Raw genomic sequence first — 25431 nt, 5'->3', positions numbered from 1 at the left:
ACCTTTCTACCTTATACATCAACTTCACACACTCTCAGTCACATGTACATACTTTCATACATACACTCTCAAATGCACACTCTCACAGATACACCCACAGACACATTCATAATCTCACACAGGGAGGCACATTCCCACATATTCACACCCTGGAAGTTTTTCGAAATGGAGCCGTTGCTACGTGGATGTAACTAGCCCACATGTGTCATGCAGATGAGAATCAAATGCTCTCTGGGCAGCAAATAACTTCAATCCTGTTATTATTGAAAGTTTTTAATTTTTATTAACCCAACATAAGACAAATCCTAATCTGAATTTATAAAAATAAGTTGAAGTTATTCAATTCAGAACATTTATTCTAAATGTATTTATTTGAGTATTTTCATTTATGTTTACATTTTAGGCACATTTGAACAGTTGAAACTGAACTTTGAGGCATTTGGTTTTATAGGTATTTATGTAAAATATTCAAAATTACTTGTAACTTATTTAAGTTTTCTCTGCAATTGTGGGGAGATAGTGGGAGTTGTCACTTTAAAATTGTGAGCTGTTCACAGCATACATTTTTCAGCTTCACAAAAATGATTGTTTGAAAAATTATACTTTTCTATTATGAAATCTGAAAAGTATAAAATTTAAAATCTGAAATACTATAATTCACCAAATTTTATGGCACAACTGTAGCACAAATTTGAGGTATTTAACTCATTCACCGCAGCCTTCAATACACCTTTTGCTGCATTCTGGGATCAGTTCATTTAGCTGTGTAAAGGTGCCAAATGGCAGCATTCCAACTGAAATACACGCTATAACATATTTGTGTTTGTGACAAATGAGTTAGTGTGATTTTTAAAAGAAAAGCAGAAAATCCTGGAAATACTCAAAAGATCAAACAACATCTCTGTTAACACTTTTTCTCTTTGCATAAATACTGCCGGGCCTGCTGAGTAATTGCAGCATTTCCTATTTTTATTTCGTATTTCTAGCATCCATAGTGTTCTGCTTTTCCATTAATGTAATTTTTTTGTTCAGTCAGAATCGTCAGTGTATTTAAAGACAGTTGGGTTAAGAGGGGATATAATGTTCAACTGTAGTCCAGGCTCAGCATTGTTCAGGTATTACGAGACGTTTCTTACAAAGATATTTTTTAAGAAAATAATTTAGAAGTTTGCTAATTTGTAAATATTTATCACATGTATTCATGGGGTTGTTGGCATAACTGGTAAGGTCAGCATTTATTGTCCATCTATCATTTTATATCAGAAGTTGGCAGAGAACATGTTTCCTGAATAAATCTAGTAAAACATATTCAGGCACAGATAAAACTCAAACAAATTGCTGGGGGCTTGGAGTCATTTATAGGTCAGTTTGGTAAAGGCAGCAATTTCCTTCCTAAAGATATAATGAGTATTGTACAAACTCTGCAGAGCTCTAGTGCAGTACTGTCAACTTTGAATCAAAAATATGTGTCTTCAGGTTTTACTTCAAGACTTAATGATAAGAACATTACTGTAGGGTTAATATTAATCGGTCCAGTAATCCAATAGGCCAGCATTATGCACTGGATCAAATCCCTCCACAGCAGATTGTGGAATTAAATTCAAATAGTTCATGTATCTGGAATTAAAAGCGAGTCACAGTGATCATGACCTGAAAGCTATCAAATTGTTATTGAAATCCACCTGGTTCACCAATACCCTTTAGGGAAGAAATTCTGCCAGTGTTATCCAATCTGGCTCATATGTTACATTAGATCCACACAAAGGATGGATGTTATGGCTTGCCATGATCCCAACTGTTCAGCTAAAATGTTGGTAGTAAGCCTATCACCATAGCAACAGCGGCCCCTCAGCACTGGAAGCAAATGAGAAAGCTGCCCGCTGTACAGCCTCGACACATTGAGGGAGAGGGTGGGTGGGGATAAATGAAGGTCACTGCTGGGACTACACGCAATCCCTGGATTTAAGGTAAGTCAAATCTGAGCTATCACCATGGCCAGATGGCAAAAGGGGTTTGAGAGGGTGGGTTTGAAAGGTCTGGGATAGAGGGGAGGTGGTAGGATGACCTTGAGGGTTGGGATGCCTCCAAAGGGCATAGCAGGCCAGCAATGGACGTCACCGCTTGGAGTGACACCAGTCAACACAGCTAAAACTGCTGTGATTCTCATTCTCATGTGATGTTGGCTTCTTGTTTCAACAGCTGAGATATTGATAGTGGTGGGATAGGTGAAGAGCAGCCAAACCAAATGATTCTTGCACCCCCACCTCACCAGAACCAATTCTCTTTAAGTGCAATCAGTATTAGGTGTAGGGATGGGCAGGCCATATTCTAGATTTTACGAGATCTCTCACCTTCAAACATGTCATCAGGGATATGGTAATCATGTAATTGACTCTTGTTTGCCCTTCAAAATGAATTTGCTAACCACTCAGTTGTATCAAGCCATTCAAACCAGATGGACCATCTTGGTTCAACTTGGACACCAGAAATGATGAAGGCATATGCCCAATCTGATCAACCTTGCATGGTTCCCTTTACTAACATACGGAGGCATGTGCCAAACTGGAAGAGCCATCTCACAGACTGATCAAATGATTGTCAAACTTAATAAATCATCCTTAAAAGGTAATGCCGTGGACACAACTGCTCCAGATTGTATTATGATCCCAGATAATGTTACAACTCAACAGGTCAGGTGCCAGAATGAAATCTGTATTGATAGGTCATATTTTTAAGTGTCTTTAAATATACTGTGGCATTCTTTCACTGAAACATACACATATCAAGGGTGCAGATTTAGGTTTAACAATAAAACAGAGATTTATTATACAAAATAAATACAATTAAAATGAAACAAACCAAATTTTCATATCATAAGATGTAGGAGCAGAAGTAGGCCATTCAGCCCATTGAGTCTGATCCACCATTCAATGGGATCATGGCTCATCTGTTCATTCTCAACTCCATTTTCCTGCCTTTTCTGCACTACCATGATTCCCTTATTGATTAAAAATCTGACTCTCTTAACCTTGAATATACCTAACAGCCCAGCCTCAACTGACCTCTGCAGTATCAAATTCCACAGATTAAAAACCATCTGAGAAGAAATTCCTCCTTAACTCCCTCAAAGAAACTGGGTGATACTCTGAGATTCTGGTCCTCGACTCTCCCACAAAGGGAAACCACCTTTCCACATCTACCCCAACAAGTCTCCTAAGAATTCTATTTGTTTCAATTAAGTCAAATTCTTCTAAACTTCAATGAGTATAGACCTAACCTATTCAACCTCTCCTCATTAGATAATCTCTCCACACCCAGGTTCAACCAAGTGAACCTCCCATGTACTGTGGTGCTGGAAATGCACAGCAGGTCAGGCAGCATCCGAGGAGCAGGAAAATGGACGTTTTGGGCAGGAGCCCTTCATTAGGAAGGACTCCTGCCCAAAACATTGATTTTCATATTCCTTCGATGCTGCCTGACCTGCTGTTTTTCCAGCACCACTCTAATCTTGACTCCTATGTACTGTGCCCAATGCCAATACTTCCTTATATAAGAGATCTAAAATTGTTCACAGTATTCCAGCTCTGGTCTTAAGCTATGGTCAAATATAATGCAGTTTAAAAGATTGCAAAATGCATGGCAAATCAAAGTATCATCTACGCTCCACCAATCGCTTAAAACCTGCTCATAAAACAGAATTTTCCCTTCCCTTCTCTGTCCAGTCTGTAGGTTTGTTTTGTTTTCAGTTCCTACCTTCTCTTTTCTTTGAATCTTCATACAACTGAGATCTTAGACATTCTCAGTTTTGAAGAACCGTTATTAATTTATAACCAAATACTCATGATTTGGAAGTCTTTACAAACTGAAACCAGTATACTTCATTAATTATTCCTTTAACTGGGCTGAAGAAATTCCAATTTCTAAAACAAGCTATACTTACATCTTCCTTCAGTCAGGTCTTCTTCAAACTAAATTCAAAAGCTTTTCAATAATTATTTTTGAAAAATGCTTGCTCATCCAGCTTCAGCTAAGCTAATGACTTCTTTTTTTTCTCTACTAACAAAATAAAGGAACTCCCATTAATGCTGTAAGAGGTCTTACAAATATTGGTTTAATATTATAGTTCTGAAAAGTCTGATCTAGTCATTATTGAACCCTTTCACATAAATAGATTAAACCCATATGCCACTAGTTTAAAATCCAATCTGCAAAAGAATGATACTAAAATATAAAAATCACAACTTTCATCATACTTCCCCCAAAAAACAATGAAAATATATCTTTAAGATACATTTTCATCAATGGTCTAAAATTATTCTAACACTATTTCTGGCACAGTAAAAGTAATATATATTGACATTAAACAATGAGTTACATGGTAACTATATTTTACATACATCTGTCACCATCACTACTGTTTCCTTCACATATGCTCCTGATAAAGCACCTACTGTAATATTCTTTTCCAAGCTCACGAGTGATTCTTAAATAATGTGACTAGGAGATTAAGCTTCCAAAGGTTCTTGTCCCAAAATGACAGAGGTTGCAACAGCTTGACAGAAGTCCCAAAGGAGGGCTGTTTGGGGTAGAAATGCAATACTTTACTTTTGTGCCTCATAGCTTGCATTGTCATGTGAGATCTATTGTGAGGCATTCACTGCAGGCATCTATCTTACCATGCGTTCAAAAAAAAGCACAAGCCGGATTGTGAGTTCATAACAACATTCATCACCAACATTGGCCATGGAATGTCAGCTGATGAATCAACGCTTCTGCATGTTGAATACTATTGGAATAAACACTGAAGGTAGGGGCACAGAGCATACTCTTGGTGGAGATTCAATGCTCATCCACAAGAGTGACTCAATAATATCACTACAGGCCAAATAGGCCAAGTCCTGAAGGATGCATCTGCTAGACGGGGTGGGTCTCTGACATGTGATTAGGGAAGCCCCAACAAGGAATTACCTGATGTAGGTTTGCTTGCTGAACTGGAAGGTTCATTCTCAGAAGTTTTGTCACCATACTAGGTAATGTCATCAGTGAGCCTCCAGATGAAGCACTGCTTTCTATTGATGTGTTTAGGTTTCCTTGGGTTGGTGAAATTATTTCCCGTGGTGACATCATTTCCTATGGTGATGTAATTTCCTGTTATTTTTCTCAGGGGGTGGTAAATGGGATCCAAGTCAATGTATTCATTGATAGAGTTCCGGTTGGAATGCCATGCCATTAAGATTACATACAGATGAGGAAGAATACTACTTCATTTGGGACAATACATCCATCCTAGGAAAAGCCAACAGAGACACGCATGAGAATTCCTAGAAGCATGGCACTCCAACTGGAACTCCATCAACAAACACATTGACTTGGATCCCATTTACCACCCCCTGAGAAAAATAACAGGAAATGACATCACCACAGGAAATAGCCTCACCACGGGAAATGACATCTCCAATGCAAGGAAACCTAAACACATAAATAGAAAGCAGGCTATGCCACCAGTGCTTCGTCCAGAGGCTCACTGATGATGTTACCTAGTATGGTGATGAAACCTCTGAAAATGAACCTTCTAGCTCAGTGAGCAAACGTACACCCAGAACCTCATCCTGTGCTGCAAATCTTCTCAAATCTCATTAAGGAATTATATACTTAACCTCAGCCTCACCAATCTACCTGTTACAGAGGCATCTAAGACAGAATTGGTAAAAGTGACTATTACACAGTCATTGTGAAGATGGAGACCCATCTTCACACATCACATTTTATTATCTGGCATTGCCATCATCCCAAAATGATACAGTAAAACATAACTTTTTAAAATTGAATAATCCAAAACTATATGGTATTGACGTTGTCAACCATTCCCACCAGCAGAATAAGAAATCTAACAGAAGGAGCCTCTGGCAAGTGAAAGTTCTGGACTGGTAAACCTGCATCAGATGAAAATGTATAATCTTGTCAGGTGACCACATGAACCAATCAGAGCAGACATGGACCATGCTACAGTGCAATATTACAGGCAAACTATCATTCAACATTAAGCTCCCTCTGGGAAACCCTGCAAGTATGGCTAAACCTGAGAGGCAGTTAAAATTGCTGTTGATTGGAGATAATGACATACAGCAAGTGGAAAACAATGGAATGAAGTGAATTGGACATTTCTAAGCAGTGAGGGATTCTTCCACTGAGTCTATCAACCATTCTGAAGTAGAAGACAAGCATTTTTGAACAGTTCAACAAGCATGCATTCTTTCCCGCAAAGAACTGGATGGAGCAGGTACCTGTCTTGTCATTGAAGAATAAAACCAAAGAACTGTGGATGCTGGAAATCTGAAACAAAAATAGAAATTGCTAGAGACACTCAGGCAACATCTGTGGAGAGAAAACAGAACTGACATTTCAGGTCCAGTGATCCTTATTCTGAACATTGTAAAGAAAGTTCGCTGGACACAAACGTTAACTTTGCTTTCCCTTCACAGATACTGCCAGACGTGTTGAGTTTCTCCAGCAATTTTTATTTTTTATTCTGTCATTTAAAATGTTCAAGGTGCTTGTAGCAGAGGTAATTCCCATCTCTGGTCCAGATTTGCATGAAAGGGGTTTTTACCTTGCAACGGTGCTAGGGCATGAGCAGTTTACATGCAGCAATGGATGGCTGGACCAATTCAAGACAAGGCGTGGATGACCATCCTCATTTGCATAGTAATGCTGCAGTTCCAGCAGCAATGGCACATGATTGTCTGCAAAATGATCTTGACCACAACCTGAACAAATATATGTCAAGCAACATTTTAATGCAATCAAAATTTGACTGTTTAGCTGGGGTTTTTTTGCCAGATTGTTCTTTAAAGTTTAAAGAAGAAACATGTAATGGTGGAAAACAAGAAATAATTATGTGCCCTGTGGCAATTTAAAAGACACTGAAAAACTGCTGCTTCTCGTAATATGAAAGTCCAAGAAGTTATATTGTTTTACAAATATTTAAGAGACTACTCTCACTGTATGAAGCTATCAAATCCACCTGGAGGACCTCGAGAATTCTTGAAGTGTAGATCGGGGAAAGTGCATAAAGTCTATCAATGGAAGAAAGGGAGGATTATCATTGTTACAGATAATTGCCCTATGCTCTCAGATACTGATGATCTCAAGAGTGTTGATTTTCTCAACTTCCAATGCCACGGACAAAGTTCAGCCATGGGGTCAAAGGGTGATTAGGAACCTAAAGGGCAACTAGCAATGGCAGTTGATCATTCACACTCTCGAGGTCTTCGATGAGAAGCAGCAGTACGATCCGTCTGTTCTAGAGGTCGAGGAATGGATGATACTGATGGAAGCCATTATGACCAACTGCTTCTATCACACTGGGTTCAACCATACAGCAACGAGGACAGATTCCAAGAACAATGTGGCACAGGATGAGGCCAACAAACCTGAAACACGTCCTTTTAGCTTGCCACCATCAGAACTGTTATGACCAGATCCTGGACGATGTTCCCCAATTTGTTACAGTTGCAGAGAGGATACCCTAAATTGTTCAGCCCCCATGAGAGGAGGGATCAAACTGGTCACTTTGGTTATTCACCCAACCCCCAGTTGGTCACAAGGTTGAACTGCAAGGGATTCCTTCCTTTGTGAATACCTTTGTCCCAGACCCAGACAAAGTTATGTCTTAAAAGGAGCCAACTTAACCATAATTTCTTGAATTAACAAAAAGAATGAGTTTATTAAATGCCAAAATAAGAAGATCTAGTCACACAACACACATGCATAGAGTAGAAATAAGAGGCAAGCTCAGAAAGAGTAAAGTGAAAATCTGGTATATGAATAATGACCTGAGCTGGCCTTGTAAAGCAGTTGTGATGATGTTGTGGCCATTACTGGGTGGCAGTACTAGTGATGACATTGGCAGTTGAGCTGTCAATTTTGAGATATTTGATTTTGCAGATGGGTAGAACTTCTGTCACTCTGATTCTATTTAACTGTGACTAAATTACAGTATTTAGTTTTTCCTTTATTTTACCTGCAGTGCGGGGTATTTAAAATGGCTGTTCTCAAATCTGTGGCCCTAAAAACACTATAGTTAATACATTAGGACATCTAGTCAATAACACATAGAAACTAATATTGCTGTCAGTTTTTAATCTTTTCTTTTGGTATATTCCTGACGAATAGACATGTTTGCAAGCAGTTTTCTATGGATGGGGGGTAATCAACCTCCTCACTATCTATTCTCCCTGTTGAAGATTCCTTGGCAGTTTATAGGTCTGACATTTCATAGATTTCACAAAGACTTTGTCATGCAGTTACTTCCATTTCTTTACTGCAGTAGTCTTCTGGTGTTTAAAAAAAAAGTTGGAATTGAAAGTATAAATTGTTTGTAAATATTTCGGGGTTCTGATCCATCATTTTAACAAAATGTAATCTTAAGTGGACAGCATTGTCAGATGAACAACAGAACTGACAGGTTAGGCAATTAGAAATGTAATAAGTTACAAATCACACATCGCCTGGTTAGAGTCCAACAATTTAATTGGAAGCACTAACTTTTGGAGCGTCGCTCCTTCATCAGGTAACAACCACCCGAGGAAGAAGCGGCGCTCCAAAAGCTAGTGTTTCCAATTAAACCAATTAAACCTTCCAATTATGGACTATAACCTGGTGTTGTGTGATTTGTAACTTTGTACACCCCAGTCCAACACTGGCATCTCCAAGAAATGTAATAGGTTTCCTGAACCATGAAGCCAAGGACACTGATGGCCCAGAATTATCCAATGATCAGGACTGATCACCCTCCTGCTTGCCAAGCTGAAGGCACAAATGCCATGGAATTGCTCGCAGATTTTGCACTGCAACACAAAAAGACAAAAAATGTGTTTAACTGAATTGACAACATGGCAGAATGAATCACACTCATCCAGAGACAACACACCAAGGAGGAAAGAGATTTTGCAGAGCTAATTCCCAAAGCTTTTCAATGCCTTTTCTGTACAAAATCAGGCCATTGTAAGGTGTGAACAAACTAAACAAAAAACATTCTTCACATAATTACTGTGTTTTCATTTTTTTAACAGACAAATCACGATTATCTGAGGACTTGCACAGCTAGCTTGAAGATCCACTGAATACGAATATGTGAGTGGCCCCCTGTGATTTGTCTTCTTGGGATTTTGCTGCATGTTAAGAAAAAAACCTAACTACTCTGAAGCAGGCGTGTATGCTGCACTGTGGACCAAGTTTATTCAAATACAATCCGTAACCTCATCACCCAGCATACTCCCATTTTATCATTGCCACCACACCAGGGAATTAATACTGGCTCAGTGAGCAATGTAGATGAGCACAGGACCACTTGTCTTCCAAACAGCAGAAATAGCAAGCAACAGACAGAGCTGAACAATCCCCAACCAACAAATTAGATCAAAGCTCTTCAGTCTGGGTATATTCAGTCATGTAAAATAGTGAACAATAAAAAATAATCTATCCTATAAATGAGGCTTCATAGATATCTCATCTTCAATGAGTGCAAAAGGGTGAAGCATCTGCAACCAACAGCAGAAATAGCATGCAACCATAAGTGCCAAGTGAATCATCCATCACAACCTCCTCTGCTAGTCCTCAGCATCACATATCCAGTCTTCATGAACTTGATTCACTGCATGGGCTATCAATAAATAGTTGAAAATACTAGTTACTATAAAGAGTATGAACTCTGACAACATCCTGGTAAAAGAGCTGAACACTTATTCTCCAGAACTGGCCACGTGTTTCCAGTGGCATGTTCTAACAAAGTGAGAAATTACCCAGGAAAGTTGTTTACAAAAGCAAAACAAATTCATTCTGGTCAATTACTGGCTAAACGGTCTATTCTCGACCATCAGCAAAGTGATGGCATTGTCACATCTGTGCTATCAAGCAGCATCGACACTACAATAACCTGCTGGCTGGCACTTGGTTTGGGTTCTACCGTAACAATTCAGATCCTGACTTCATTACATCTTAGTCCAGACATGGAGAAAAAAAGCCGAAAACGACAAGTGAGTGGCATCAAGAAAGCATTTAACACAGACTGACACCAAGGAATCCCTGCAAAATTGAAGTCAGCAGGAATCAGAGTCGTGCCAGCACAAAGGAAGGTGGCTATCGTTGTTGGCAAATCATCTTAATCTCAAACAATCAAAGCAGGAGCTCCTTAGGTTAATGTATTTGGCCCAACCATCTCAATCTGTTATTAATGAACTTCCCTCCGTCATAAGGTCAAGTGGGGATGTTCACTAAGGATTGCACAATGTTCAGCACCATTCATAACTCCTCACATGCAGAAATAGTCCATGTCCAAATGCAGCAGTCTGTGAACAACATTCAGACATGGCTTGATAAATGGTAAGTAACATTTATGATGCACAAATGTTAGGTAATGACCATCTCCAACAAGAGAGAACATAGCTATCTTCCCTTGACATTCAATGGCATTACTATCAATGAATCCCGCACCATCAATATCCTGGAGGTTACAGTTTATCAGAAGTTGAGCATGTAAATACAGTGACTAGAAGAGGAGGTCAGAGGCTGGGAATCCTGTGGTGAGTAACTCACCTCTAAACACACCAAACTCTGTCCACAATGGACAAGTCAGGTAGACGATGGCATACTGTCCACTTACAATTTGATAAGTGCCTCTCCAGTAATACACAAGAAGCTTAACACCATCCAGGACAAAGCAGTCAGTTTGATCAGCACCATATCCATCACCTTCAACATTTACTACCTTCTCCACAAATGCACAATGGTAATAGTGTGCATCATATGCAAGATATAATGCAACAACTCACCAAGGCTCCTGTGTCAGCACCTTTCAAATCGACAACCTCTAGTACATGGAGTTTCAAGGACAGAAAATACTCAGGAACACCATGGCCTGCACGTTTTTCTCCAAGCCACACACTATCTAAACTTCCATGGTCACTATGTCAAAATCCTGGAACACCGTGGGCAGCACAGTGACACAGTGGTTAGCACTGCTGCCTTACAGCGCCAGAGACCCGGGTTTAATTCCTGCCTCAGGTGACTGACTGTGTGGAATTTGCACATTCTCCCTGTGTCTGTGTGGGTTTGCTCCAGTTTCCTCCCACTGTCCAAAGATGTGCAGGTCAGGTAAATTGGCCATGCTAAATTGCCCGTAGTGTTAGGTGAAGGGGTAAATGCATGGGTGGGTGGTGGGTCAGTGTGGACTTGTTGGGCCGAAGGGCCTTTTTCCACACTGTAAGTAATCTAATCTACCTTTCTAACAACACTGTATGTTTACTGTCAGCAGAACGACTGTGTTGTTGCAAGAAACTAGCTTAACATTATATTCTAAATGACAGGAAGAATGGCTTTGTGAGCTACATCCCAGAAAAGAACAAAATACATTTCCAAACACTCTTTTCAGGGGGTAGTTTGATGTTAAGATGCATTCAAAGTCACTTTGGTTTAAACTTGGTTCAAATTTGAATTAAGGTTTGTTGCCAGACAATCAAATCTATCCTTCATTTGAATGCCACAGTGGCATTGTCATTAAATGCTTCCTTGCTTATATACATTATCACATGCACACATTCTCATAGCTAGTCCCAAATGGTGCAACAATCAGATTCCCTGCTGAATTTTTCTATAAGTGGGAGGGTTCAGTCTTTTTGGAATCCAAATTAAGAGAATTGAATGCTGTGGAATAGCAAAATGATTGTTTTGCAGTTAGGTTTGGAACAGAAGTAAGATGTAAATTTCAGTTCTACTTCAAGATGTTTCAATATTTAGTCACTCTGTCAGTACAGTCATATTTTAACTGTTTCCTTGACTTAAAGTAAACAGCCAATATTCATTGGAGTTTGGAAGAGTTCAGAACCTTATTGAAATATAAATTGAAAAACATCCTTAGGAGGTTTAGCAGAGTCAATGGGGAAAATTGTTTCCCCTTGTGGGGAGAGTCTAGACCAAAGGAGGTAATCTCAGTTAGGACAAAGATGAGTAGGAATTTCTTCTCTAGGATGGTGGTGAATCTGTGAAATTCTTTCCCACGGAGAGCTATCAAGGCTGTATCAATCAGTACATTCAAGGCTAAGACAGACAGAGTTTTAGTCAGTAAGGGAATCAAGGGCTATGTGGATAATGCAGGAAAGTGAATTTGAGGATTATCAGAACAGCCATGATCTCACTGAATGATGGAACAGATACAATGGGTCAAATGCTTCGACTTCTGCTCCTCCATCTTATGGTCTTAACTAACCAACATTAAAAAGAAATGTGGTGCCAGATATGACAAGATCAGAAATTAGAATGGAAAATAAAAAGTTATATTATTCCTTTCCTCATACTTCCTGAACATACTGCTGTGAAGATAAGCATGAACCAAGTATCTCCGTACAGAAAGGGAGTAAACAATGTTAATTACGACAAAGATTTCTTACTTTTTCCTGTTTGGCTAAATTGATAACTATGATGGAGATGAGCTGTCCCACCTACCAACCCCCCCACCTCCTCCCCCCCCCCCCCCCCCCCACCCCTCCAGGTTAGTTCAGTGATACAAGATACATGATTTGGTACTAGGAATGTGTTACCTAAAAAACTGATGGAGGCAGATGCTCTCGCAACATTTACAAAACTTTGGTTGAGTACTTAAAATGCCAGGGTACTGTAGGCTATGGACCAAGTGCAGGTAAATAGGATTAGTGTTCCTTGGTCAGCATAGACATGGTGGACCGAGGGGCCTGTTTCTATGCCGTATGATTCAATGAATCTATGACTATGACAAAGGCTTCCTCCACAGCCTATCTGATGAAACACCACTGATGAAGGGTTAAAGGCGCTTTCTGTCAGATGTGAGCTTCACCCCAAATTCACACCATGCCAATAAATTAACTTTAGTCTTTTGGACAATTGAATTAATAAGAGGTGTTCCATCTAAACATGCAAATATACTGTACTAACAAAGTAATGATTTTGAAAATTGTTTCTTCATGAAAACATGGTGAAATGAGTTTATAAGGGATGACCTGTAAAAACATTGTGAGAATGTTGCTCTATTTTACGAGTGGAAACCTTGTCTTTTATGCATGAGGCTGGAAACACAACATATTAGTTTACTATGCTGTAAACTGGGCAGGACAGCAAGCTGCTAATTGTTACAAAGTAGCAGGAAACACAAAAGCTAAGAGAAAGAGGTTGCATCTGAGATTCCATGTGAACAGTACATTATTCTCTCGGAGCTGCCTGTTCATCGTCTGTGCCAGAGCTGAGGAGGCCTGATCTGGGGGCCCTGCAGGCGAATCATATGTGTACACAAATCTGGTTGATTTAAACCAGAAGCTAAAATTCAGGGCCCCCATGTTTACTTTTGGTTACAGACTGTATTTCTTATGAAAACGTTGAAATGATTGTTCTCACAACATTAACACCTTTAATTGAAATTGCTATGTCCAACAACAGTATAATGTAAAAAATGTATAATTGCTTAATAGGTCTCCACTGATTGTAAAAGTTACTTTCATATAACAAGCTAACAGACACTGAATCATGTTTTCTGAAACCCTTCAGGCAAGACAAGTTTCGAGGATGACCCCAGGGTGGTTGGATTCCAAGAGTGCAGAGCTCCCTCTCCTGCAAACAGAGAGCGGAATTGGAGGGCAATGGAGAGAAACCAGAGAATTTGGCAAAGTGGTAGCATTGCTAGGTTCTGAGTTTGAAGATTTAAAGAAATTGGGGACAACTGTTGAAGGGGCTGAGATTTAATCCATGGAACGAGAGTATTAAGTTAAGTGATCTGCCACGATCACAACGAGTGGTGGAGCAGACTCAAGGGATCAAATGTCCTATTCTTGCTTCTGTCTTCCATACTTCTATATGCTTTTGTGGCTACCTTCTCCCTAAGATGTGTGTGTATTTTAAGGAAGTGTCGCCCTGTGAATTCACAACAAATGATAATAGCTGTCTTCACAGGTCTTGTTTACTTCCTTCAAAGGTGAAACATCAGCATGATCATAATGAATAGTCAAACAGGCTCAAAGGACCGAATGGCCTCCTTCTGTTCCTACTTTCTATGTTTCTATGTAACCGTCTCGCATCTCCAATGGACCAACATTAACCTTTGAGGAGGAGGAGGAGGAGGAGGATGGTGCAGTGTCACATTCTCTGCCTGTACCCAGCATCAATGTAGATGTACACACCTTGGACAAGAAGTGCAACTCGGATGTAATGGATCCATTACTGGTGCCAGCATATCACAGTCACAAGACCATCTAGGGGAGGGAACGGGGATAGTTAATCCTTTATCACCATGTGTACTCAAGTACAGAAGTATAAGAGTACAGTGAAAAGTTTACAATGTTGTCATGCATGGCACCATCTTGAATATAAAGTACCTTGCTACAAATCTTAGATATAAAATAGAGAAATAAAGGGGAAAAAGGAAAATAAGTTACATTACTTAAAGTTATTCATAGTATATGTTAGAAAAATGAGACATGAAGATAAGTACAACAGCCTTTCTATAAAGGGCCTGCAGTGAGTGGTTCAGTGCATGGGGCTTCCACACCATGGTCTGACTGACCACCCACACTGATCCCCAGTCCAACAGTCCGAGGGAGTGCAGCGAAGGTTTACCAGTCTGATTCCAGGGGTGGTGGGACTGACGTATGAGGAGAGATTGACCAGGTTAGGATTGTTTTCACTGGAGTTCAGATGAGTGAGGGGGATCTCATGGAGACTTATAAAATTTTAACATGACTAGGCAGGGAGGATGTTCCTGATGGGGGATGTGTCCAGAAGCTGGGGTCACAGTCTGAGGATTCAGAGTAGACCATTTAGGACGGAGATGAGGAAACATTTCTTTGCCCAAAGAGTGGGTGAGCCTGTGGAATTCACTACCACAGGAAGTAGTTGATGCCAAAACACTGAATGTATTCAAGAGGCAGCTAGATACAGCAATTAGGTGAATGGGATCAAAGATTCTGGGGAGAAAGCAGGATTGGACTACTGAGTAGGATGATCAACCATGATTGTGATAAATGGTGGAACAGGCTCAAAGGACTGAATGGCCTCCTTCTGCTCCTACCTTCTATGTTTCAATGTAACTGTCCCACATCGCTCAGGCCTCCAGCCCACTGTCCCTGCTCCACACATACAGACATGGCAGAACGTCCACATGGGCTGCATGACCTGGCATTGGCAGTCCAGACAGTCATCATTGCAGTCTCCTATTCTTAAAATATGTGACTACCTCCATTAAGAGCCTGGCAAATGTCACAGAGTGTAGAACTAGTAGCTCACTGAAGGGAAAGTGGACTTGCACTCTCACCTGCATTCTATCAGCTTGTCTCTGAGTTCAACTGCCCAAATCCAAAGCAAGACAGGGAGAGGTGAGGTACATGGAATCACTGCCAGGACCTGCCTGCTCTCAGGAAAGCAGGGACTGCACAGCCATGAATAAACTGCTGCCATCACCATCAGGGGGCACCTTTCAGGGCACTTGTGATTGTAACAGCCTCTTCTCCATACCTCTCCCATTGACACAAATCCCTCTGAGTGCATTAGTGATGTGCTGATTTTGATATGGATGGACTGCATGCTGTTAAGGGAGGTCTGATCTCATTTGGGTTACTCTGGTTGGCCATGTTAGGGTAATTGAACATTGGCACAGTGTACAGACAGACCCGGTGTTGGTTAAGTGGGAGCTAACAAGAGAAGGTGAGTGTGGCCTGGATGTTTTATAGATTAACTTACAGATTGTTAGTTACATCTTGCTATTATTAGAGAATCTTGCATCTCACTGGCATCCACTGCATCCTATAACCTAGCTTGTGCAAAGCTCAGCCAGGTTATCAACATGCTCATCCTCTGATTCCATACACCTTTTAACCCTCCTCAGACAGGGCTTCCCCTCTCTGGAGCATAAGGTTGAACTGGGCAAAACAGAGACATCCAGAGTGAGACTCCAACAGTAGAATATGGAAGGGAACTTCCTAACCAGTTGAAACATTGTAAAGCATGACAGTGGATAAATATAGGGCAACACGGTGGCTCAGTAGTTAGAACTGCTGCCTCACAGCTCCAGAGACCCAGGTTCAATTCCCACCTCAGGCAATTGTCTGTGTAGAGTTTGTACATTCTCCCCGTATCAGCGTGAGTTTCCTCCGGGTGCTCCAGTTTCCTCCCACAGTCCAAAAATGTGCAGGTTAGGTGAATTGGCCATGCTAAATTGCCCGTAGTGTTAGGTGAAGGGGTAAATGTAGGGGAACGGGTCTGGGTGGGTTGCTCTTCGGCGGGTCGGTGTGGACTTGTTGGGCCAAAGGGCCTGTTTCCACACTGTAAGTAATCTAATCTAGTCAAGAGTGTAGTGCTGGAAAAGCACAGCAGGTCAGGCAGCATCCGAGGAGCAGGAGTATTGACATTTCAGGCATAAACCCTTCATCAGGAAGTGGATAGGTAACAGTTAATATTCAAACAATGAATGCTTGCATTGCAAACTTATATGTCCTTTTCAGCAGAGAACATAACTGGAAAACTGACCCAATCATAGATAACAAAAGAAATTATGGATACTATTAGATCCAAAAAGGAGTCATGTAAAGTTGTTAAAAAAGACTCGGAACAATTTATAATTCAGCAAAGAAGGGCCAAGAAGATGATTAAGAAGGAAGAAATAGTGTATGAGAGTAAAGTTGCAGGGCACAACAATGCAGATTGTAGGAGCTTCCATATAATGGCACTATATAACAAGGAGGGAGGAAGAAAACTGAAAATTACAGACTGGTTTACCTAATACCAGGTGTAGAGAAAATGCTGGAGTCTATTATAAAGAATGTGGTAACAGGATACTTCAAAAATACCAACAGGAGTGCGTAAAGTCAATGTAGATTTATTAAATATAAATTATTTTCGACAAAGCTACTAAATGTTTGAGCATTTGGTAAGTAGATTAGATGAGGGAGGACCAGTGGGTGTGGTGTATTTGAATTCTCAAAAAGCTTTTGATAAAGTTCCACAGGAGGAAATAATGTGCAAAATCAAACCACATGGTAATATATTGCTATGGATTGAGAATTGGTTATTCAATAGGAAACAGAAAGCAGGAATAAATGGGTCATTGTATCAATGGAAGGCAGTGACTCATAGGGTTCTATAGAGATCAGTGCCTGGAGTCTAGCTATTCACAATATAAAGCAATGATTTTGATTGGGGAATTAAATGTAATATTTCCAAGTTTGCTCATAACACAAAATTAGGTGAGATTATGAGTCATCAGAAGAGTTTGAAAATTGCCTCAGAATGATATAGACAAATTAAGTGAGTGCAAAAATGACTGGCAGCTCCGTATAACATGGATTATTTTGAAGATGTCCACTTTGTTAGGGAAATCAAAATGGCCGCATATTTGTTATATGGTGATAGATTGGGAAAAGTAGATATACAAAAGAACTAGGGTGTCCTTATACACTGGTCACTGAAAGCAAGATGCAGATACACCAAGCAGTTATGTTTTTGCCTTCATTACAAGATGGATTGAACATATAAGTAAGAATATATCAGTGCAGTTGTTCAAGTTGTATTGTGAGACCTTTCCTGGAATATTTTGTGTAATTTTGGTTCCTTAACCAAGAAAAACTAGACTAGCCATACAGGCATATCAACAAAGTTTCCCAAAGTGATTCCTGGGATGGCAGGTTGGCCACATGAGAACATTAGGGTCATAGAGATATACAAGGTAAAAACAATAACTGCAGATGCTGGAAACCAGATTCTGGACTAGTGGTGCTGGAAGAGCACAGCAGTTCAGACAGCATCCAAGGAGCAGCGAAATTGACGTTTTGGGCAAAAGCCCTGAAGGGCTTTTGCCCAAAACATCGATTTCGCTGCTCCTTGGATGCTGCCTGAACTGCTGTGCTCTTCCAGCACCACTAATCCAGAATCATAGAGATATACAGCATGGAAACAGACCCTTCGGTACAATTTGTCCATGCCAACCAGATATCTTAAATACATCTAGTCCCATTTGCCAGCATTTGCCCCAAATCCCTCTAAACCCTGCTTATTTATTTACCATCCAGATGCTGTAATTGCATCAGCCTCCACCACTTCTTCTGGCAGCTCATTCCAAACACTCACCATCCTCTGCGTAAAAAATTTGCCCCTTAGATCCCTTTTAAATCTTTCCCCTCTCACCTTCTGCCCTCTCGTTTCGGACTCCCCCACCCCTGAAAAAGACCTTGTCGATTTACCTTTTCCATGAAGCGCATGACTTTATAAACCTCTATAAGGTCACCTCTCGGCCTCTGAAGCTCCAAGGAAAATAGCCCCAGCCTGTTCAACCTCTCTGTATAGCTCAAACCCGCCAACCCTGGCAACATTCTTGTAAATCTTTTCGGAACCCTTCCAAGTTTCACAACATTCTTCCTATAACATGGAGACAAAAGTTGCATGCAATATTCCAAAAGTGGCCTAACCAATGTCCTGTACAGTCGCAACATGACCTCCCAACTCCTGTACTCAATGGACTGACCAATAAGGGCAAGCATACCAAGTACATTTTTCTACACCCTATCTACCTGTGATTCCACTTTCAAGGAACTATGAACTTGTACTCCAAGGTCTCTGTTCGGCAACATTCCCCAGGGCCTTACCATCAAGCGTATAAGCTCTACCCTGATTTGCCTTTCCAAAATGGAGCACCTCATATTTATTGAAACTAAACTCCATCTGCCATACCTCAGCCCATTGGCCAATCTGATCAAGATCCCTTTGTACTCTGAGGTAACCTTCTTCGGTGTCCATTATACCTCCAATTTCAGAGTTATGCCAGTATTTTCTGACCGCAAGACAATGACCATACTTACCCACACTTGTTGTTGCTGCTGCTGTTGCCTCCTCTTCACAAGCTCTTGCTCCGTAGCAGGCGCCACACTATCCTCCTCATCCAGAAACCTTTTCCTAACAGATAATACCTATGTGGCTCAGGAGCCAATACTGGGGTGCAGAATATTTCTTTCAGGTTGACGCACCTCTACCTGACAAACATTCCCATTGAAGTTTCAAACAATTATTAAAGTCACTGGCAAACTCTCCCATCTTCTCCAGAGACCTCTCTGGCCAACTCAGAGATAGGCGAATATGAAGACTACAGATACTGGAGATTAGGGTCAAGATTAGAGTGGTGCAGGAAAAGCACAGCAGGTCAGGCAGCATCCAAGGAGCAGGAAAATCAACGTTTTAGGCAGGAGCCCTTCATCAGGAATCAATTCAGAGATAGCCCCACTGGCAACCTTTGTATCTACATTCACAAAAGCTGCTTGCATAATTGCCTCAAACATTTCTCTGATGCATCTACTGAGAAATCTCAATCTATTGCCTTGTTAACAGGCTTAGGAGCTTGTTAATTATTTCTTCTGCCCACCTGCAATGAAGGATCACAATATATTGTTACTAATTTGGATCTTGGGTTCTAAAGTGGAGGAAAATGGATTTAAGTTTTCAGTTTTGTGAAAATCTGACATTTTACTTTCAAGGTCGGAAAGTCATTTTAAACAGTGAACTAAACAAACAATTAAATGTTTTTAGCTAAATGATTCATAAGCAACTGGGTTTTATAACTTGGAGAGTGTCGGGGGGGGAGAGACAGACACAGACCCATGTTCAGCAGTAATTTTAGGCAGACTTAGCTGCATCTTTAAAGGTCTCAGGTAGATGTACTAATTAAAGCAATAGTATTGAGTGAATATGCAGAAATTTGCCAAAAATAAAACTGATTACAGCTGTGCTAGCTGAACAAGAGCTTTAATGTAGTGATAGGGGTGACATTTTGAGGTTTGAGAGTCCGTAAAGCTATTATTGGGAAAGAAGAGTTGAATCTTTCTTTCTGACATTTAAGATGAGTTTGTTCCAATAGTCCTTGCATAATGTAGCATGGTTCAAGTTTTTCATTTGTGTAATAAACTTTTATGTTCTTTTGTTAAATGCATATGATCAGCCTTTTATGAATATGTTCAGTGAATAACCCTTCAGGGCAAACAAAAATAAAAATAAAACTTCTGGTCCATCAACTCAGGTATCACTCTCGGATCTGATTTGTCTGAGAATGCCATCAACTGGGATTGCAATATGTTCATTTTCAGTGTTATTGTAAACCAGCGTGATGCTACTGGATTACTGACTTAAAGCCATTGTGCTGAATTTCATGTTTGGATTGCCAAGGCTGCAGTGCCATTGGGCTCTCTGACTGGGGCAGTCACTCAGAGAGTAGGAGTGCCATCAGTGGGTGGCTGCCCTCCCAGAAGCTGGTCCTAGGATGGAACCAGAAACAAAGAACCTTAATTTTGCAGTAATTTTGATGGCTGTTAGCACCATACTGCAAGGTGAGAGGTCTTCAAAGACAAGAGCAGAGATATCTGTGACCATCCACCTCGACAGTGGCAGTCTCTTGTGACAGTGAGTCTCAATCATCTCCAAGGAGCTCTGTCATTGTTGAGAGAATGACTTCCATTGTACACCTGTCCTTTTGTCCATTTTCGTGTTCTCCTGCTGCTCAGAACTCAGACGTTCCTGTGGAAGGAGTTCTCTGTTAATCATCAATGAATCCAAATTTTGATCAACATAGCCTGGTAATGAGGCACAAGGCCACCCAATTGTGATAGCCCTGCCTTCACCCTGTGGTACTGGAGGGGTAGGGATGTCAGCTCCCTTTCAATACCCAAGTGCTAGCTCCCCACATCGTCCCCCATCTGGGCAGTGCTAAACACACATCTCCACCAAATGCTAATGTGCCTTCACACTGCTGACCCTCTCATGGGAACGGGAACTGAGGTAGCTATGACTTATTCCCTACTCCATACCTACCTCCCTTCAGCTCTTATTTGTTTTAGTCAACCTGCTGCAAAAGACCACAATAGGAGCAGAAATTAGGCTATTCAGCCCATCAAACCTGGTCCACCATTCAATCATGGCTGGTAAATTTCTCAACTTTCTCCCTGTAACCCTTGATCTTCTTGCTACTCAAGAACCCATCAATCAGTCTTAAATATAAACAATGACCTGGCCTCCCCAGCATTCTGTGGCAATGAATTCCATAGATTCACCACTGTCTGGCTGAAGAAGTTCCTCTTTATCTCTGTTCTGAAAGGTCTTCCCTTTACTCTAAGGCTGTGCTATTGAGTGCTAGTTTCTCCTACCAATGAAAACATCTTCATAACACCTAATGTGTCCAGGTCATTCAGTATTCTTTATGGTTCAATTAGATCTCCACTCATTCTTCTAAACTCCATTGAGTATTGACCCAGAGTCCTCAAACGTTCCTCATATGTTAAGCCTTTCATTCCTGGGACCATTCTCGTGAACCTCCTCTGAACACACTCAAAGGCCAGATATGTTATGACACATCTCCAGTGCAAATGGCACTTGAGCCTAGACCATCTGGTTCAGAGGTAAGGACATTACAACCAGACCACTAAACCCCAAGGACAGTGCATGTAATCCAATGTGTCCCTTTCAAAACACAACTTTGTCTAACAGGCACTAAACAAGCTCCTTAGGTGACTTAATGGGGCTCATCAGAAGACAAATGGGATTTCTGTTCGACCCTCCCCTGCTCCTGTTTGACCTTGCTGCAATATTAAATCTAACCTGCCAGTCCGAGCCAGTGATTTTGGGCACTCCTATAACTCATCCCATCCCCCGCTCCCAACCTTCATTGTCAATCTCACGGGTGTTGGTGGGAAGAGAGAGCTCAAATATTCATTCTAGAGTTTTTATCTGAGAACTCTTCTTCACTCCCTCTTTATTTAACCCCTTACCTGGCAAAGACGAGTTAACTTGTCTTCACCCAATTTCTCTTTTTTAGAGTGCGACGAGTAAACTCGTCCAAAACATATAATTTCAAAAACAGCCACAGACGAGTTTATACGTCAATTCTAGGCATTTCTGGGCCCTTCTCAGCTAGAAACGAGTATACTCGGTGATTCATATGTCTGGTAGCTGTCTCTCTTCCACCTCAGGCATTGCAAGAAGCGTCGATGCACCGCTTTTGGGCACACACTGTCATTCGTTTTTTTCTGTTTTTCTTTACAAATTACGCCCAGATGTCGATCTCAGAAGATGACAATGAGTATGAACCTTCTATTAGAAGCTTGGATACATCAGATGAGAGTGCAAGCTCATCTGATAATGGCTATTCTCTCTCAAGTGAGGAGGAGGAGGATGGACGAATTTGGTGTCGACATATGGTGTTGGAAGAATGCATGCTTCCTCCACCACCACGCTTCCCATTCACTGGAAATCCTGGAATATCAATTGATCAAGACACAGCTAATATGACTCCTTTGGATTTTTTTAGTCTTTTATGTGACAACAGAATTATTGATCGAGTTGTGGACGAAACTAATCGCTTTGCTAAACAAACTGGAGAAAGAGATTGTATGTGGTGCCTTGTAACAAAGGCAGAAATTTGTGTGTTTTTCGCCTTGAAAATGCTTGGGGGCATTGTGAAAATGCCAGATCAAGAAATGAACTGGTCGAAAGATGAACTACTTGAAAGACCAATTTTTTTTTGCCGAAAATGGTATCTTCAAAATAAAATTTCAAGTAAAATGATGGAAATAGATAAAAACAAAAGTTATTTCCATAATCAGCATTAAAAAATACTATAACAAAAGCAATAAAAATATTCATCTGAAAATGAAACGTTTTCTCAAAAAAAAAGTCGCCGAGGAAGGGGTTAACTGTTGAAGTGTTATAAACTGACCTGCCTGTTAATATAAAACTGACGGTAATCTTCCAGTTCAAACATCACCACACTTCATCCATAAACTAAAGTACAGTTATGACAAAAATGATCAGAAAAGTTAGATTATTCTGTTGGAGTTATGCTGGGAAGAGATTACATGCTCAGTTACATGGATAGATTCAAAACGCTGGGCTGACCTCTTTGAAGATTAAGAGGAGACTTGGTAGAGATTTTCAAAATTATTACAGGCCTGGACAAAGTAGATAAAATGTTCCCATTGGCAAAAGGCTCAAGAGGGTACCAGTTTATGAACCAATAGCAACTGAAGGGAAAGATTTTTTTTTGCATAGTGACTAATGAAGGTTTGGAATGCACAATTGAAAATATATTGATGGCTTTCAAGAGAGTAGTGGTTAAGAGAAAATAATTGCAGGAGTGCATGAAAAAGTTAGGAGAGTAGGATTAGCTGAGTTGCTTTTGATGAAATGGCTTCCTCTTTACTGGAGCCATTCTGTTACTCAATGATTCTAGGATTTTGTATATCTGCATCAAATGCACAAACCTCCACAATGGAATAAACTGGTTAGTTCAGCTCATCTGAACTAAACTGTTAACTGAGGAGAAAAGATCTTTGAAGTAGATATTATTGTTTATTTCTATCAATGACATTGAGAAATTGAAACTGCTACGAAAGTAACAGCTGTGGTATAAATGTATGTTTTTTTTCTCAAACTTTGAGTCGTTATTGAAGCTGTTAGGAAGTACCTCTGTCTCCACAAGCCGGAGAAAATATCAAACGTTTGCCTGTAGTGTGTCTCAGGTCAGTGGAATTGCTCCATTGCTTATTTTGGCTCAACTTATCTTTTCTCAAAACCACATACTTACATTTGGGCCTGCTTCAACTCAGCAGTAAACTGGTGTTCATAGCAGAATGAGTTTCTGTGAGGTTACTTTAGTCTTAGTTACACATTATGCTTTTATTTTAAAAGAAATGTACTAAAGTGGTTTATGGGTTTTTTGTTGAAAATTGTAACTAGGCAATGCAGATGAAAACTTTTTTGTTAAAGGCTGCACTTTTTTGTGGAAGTAGAAAATAGCTGAACATTCCCTACAGTTCCAGCTGGCAGCCTACGTGGAAACAATTGCATGCACCACTTATGTAGTTGGGTAGAGCAAATAAATAGGCTTCTCCCAGCCGCCTCAACCGCATAGTCCAGGATAGATTCAAAACCAACTTTGCAACAGAGGTTGAAACATTGAAAATACTTTGTATGTTGCTCGTAATAAGTAACTTGTTTGTGCCTGGTTGATAACAATAGCCTATCAAAAGTGATAAAGTCTATTAAGAAATCTGACTTTCAGAAAAAAAACAGTTGATTTGAAAGGCATCTGGATGGGTATATGAATGGGAGGGTTTGGAGGGATATGGGTTGAGTGCTGGCAGGTGGGACTAGATTGAGTTGGGACATCTGGTCGGCATAGACAAGTTGGACAGAAGGGTCTGTTTCTGTGCTGTATATCTCTATGACTCTATAGCTGAAAAACAGTAAGCACTTCTGGGCTGAACAGAACAAATGGCTGCCAAAAGAGGGGCCCCTCTCTCTCCCTTCCTTTCTCTGCTCATTGGAGGAAGTTAAGGCATTAACACATAGAATATATCTGTGCATTCTTGCTTGGAAGTATCTCAATGTGTTTGATGAAAAGCTGCTATGATTGTACAAAATCTCAAACATCCAACAATAACAACACAACATGTACTTAGAAGCCTATTTATTCGCTCTACCCAACTAAATAAGTGATGCATGCAATTGTTTCCACGTAGACTGCCTGTATTTATAATGGAACTTCCACATAACAAAATGTTCCACGTCACTGTACATTAACATTATGAAAGTAAATTTAAGCCACATAGGATAAAACAGGTCAGATGGTCAAGGGCTTTGTCAAAGAGTTAGATACATTTTAAGAATTGTCTTAAAGGAGGTAAGAGACTATAAAAGGTAGAAAAATTTAGGGATATAAATCCAGAGCTCAGGGCCTAACTGGCTTCCAGTTGGAGTAACTAATAAACAACAATGACTAATAGAGAAATAAATTCAGTTTTACTCTTGTAAGGTGAAACTTTCCTCATTCTTCATTCCTTATAATTATATAAAGTAGAAAACAAACTTGATAGGATTATTAGCAGGAGAAAAGATTCAAGATCTAACTGTCAGATTTTGAGAGGAAGTATATTGATAAACAATTTTAATACAAGTCTGTCATTAAGGGAACTTATCTAAAGGTCATACTGACATATTAATGTGATGCGAGATCCAGTGTGTGATAAAAGAATAACTGACTTGCATTTGTAAAATTTTAGCAAGCAAGCTTAAACCTAGTTTCTATTCAATGGAATATAATCCCCCCATTAGGTTCAACCATGTTATCAAATTTGTCACAATTTCTAGTTGTTGTGTACAATTAGGGTCAAGTTTCAGGGCTGCTGGACCAGACAGCAGTTATGCTTCTCTACTGGCACGTGCTCAATTAATCTCCTAAAATCCTGGCATTATTCATAAGTGTGAGTGAGTAGGAGGGTGGAATACAGTGTTCACTGTCCTGGTGTGTGATACCTTGTCAACTCATTTTCCTCATGTCATGTCTCAGACTCAATTACTTCACTTCACATCTCTCAGATCTTTCTC

General features: G+C 40.3%; 2 long non-coding RNA genes across 2 annotated transcripts in view; one reads left to right on the top strand and one right to left on the bottom strand.

Moving 5' to 3' along the window:
• Positions 1-16299, top strand: part of LOC140480520 (uncharacterized) — a 71501-nt gene extending 55202 nt beyond the window's left edge. Inside the window, exons 2-3 of the long non-coding RNA XR_011961330.1 lie at positions 9075-10383; positions 13573-16299. This is a non-coding gene — a long non-coding RNA (uncharacterized lncRNA). The remainder of the gene's footprint in view (positions 1-9074; positions 10384-13572) is intronic.
• LOC140480521 (uncharacterized) overlaps positions 1-25431 on the bottom strand; it is a 138205-nt gene that overhangs the window by 4450 nt on the left and 108324 nt on the right. The gene's annotated exons all lie outside the window — the stretch shown is intronic.

The sequence above is a fragment of the Chiloscyllium punctatum genome, chromosome 8 (genome assembly GCF_047496795.1).
Source record: "Chiloscyllium punctatum isolate Juve2018m chromosome 8, sChiPun1.3, whole genome shotgun sequence".
In the NCBI taxonomy this organism is placed as follows: Eukaryota; Metazoa; Chordata; class Chondrichthyes; order Orectolobiformes; family Hemiscylliidae; genus Chiloscyllium; species Chiloscyllium punctatum.
The sequence above is the reverse complement of the archived record's forward strand: the minus strand, read 5'-3'. Positions and strand labels throughout refer to the sequence as shown.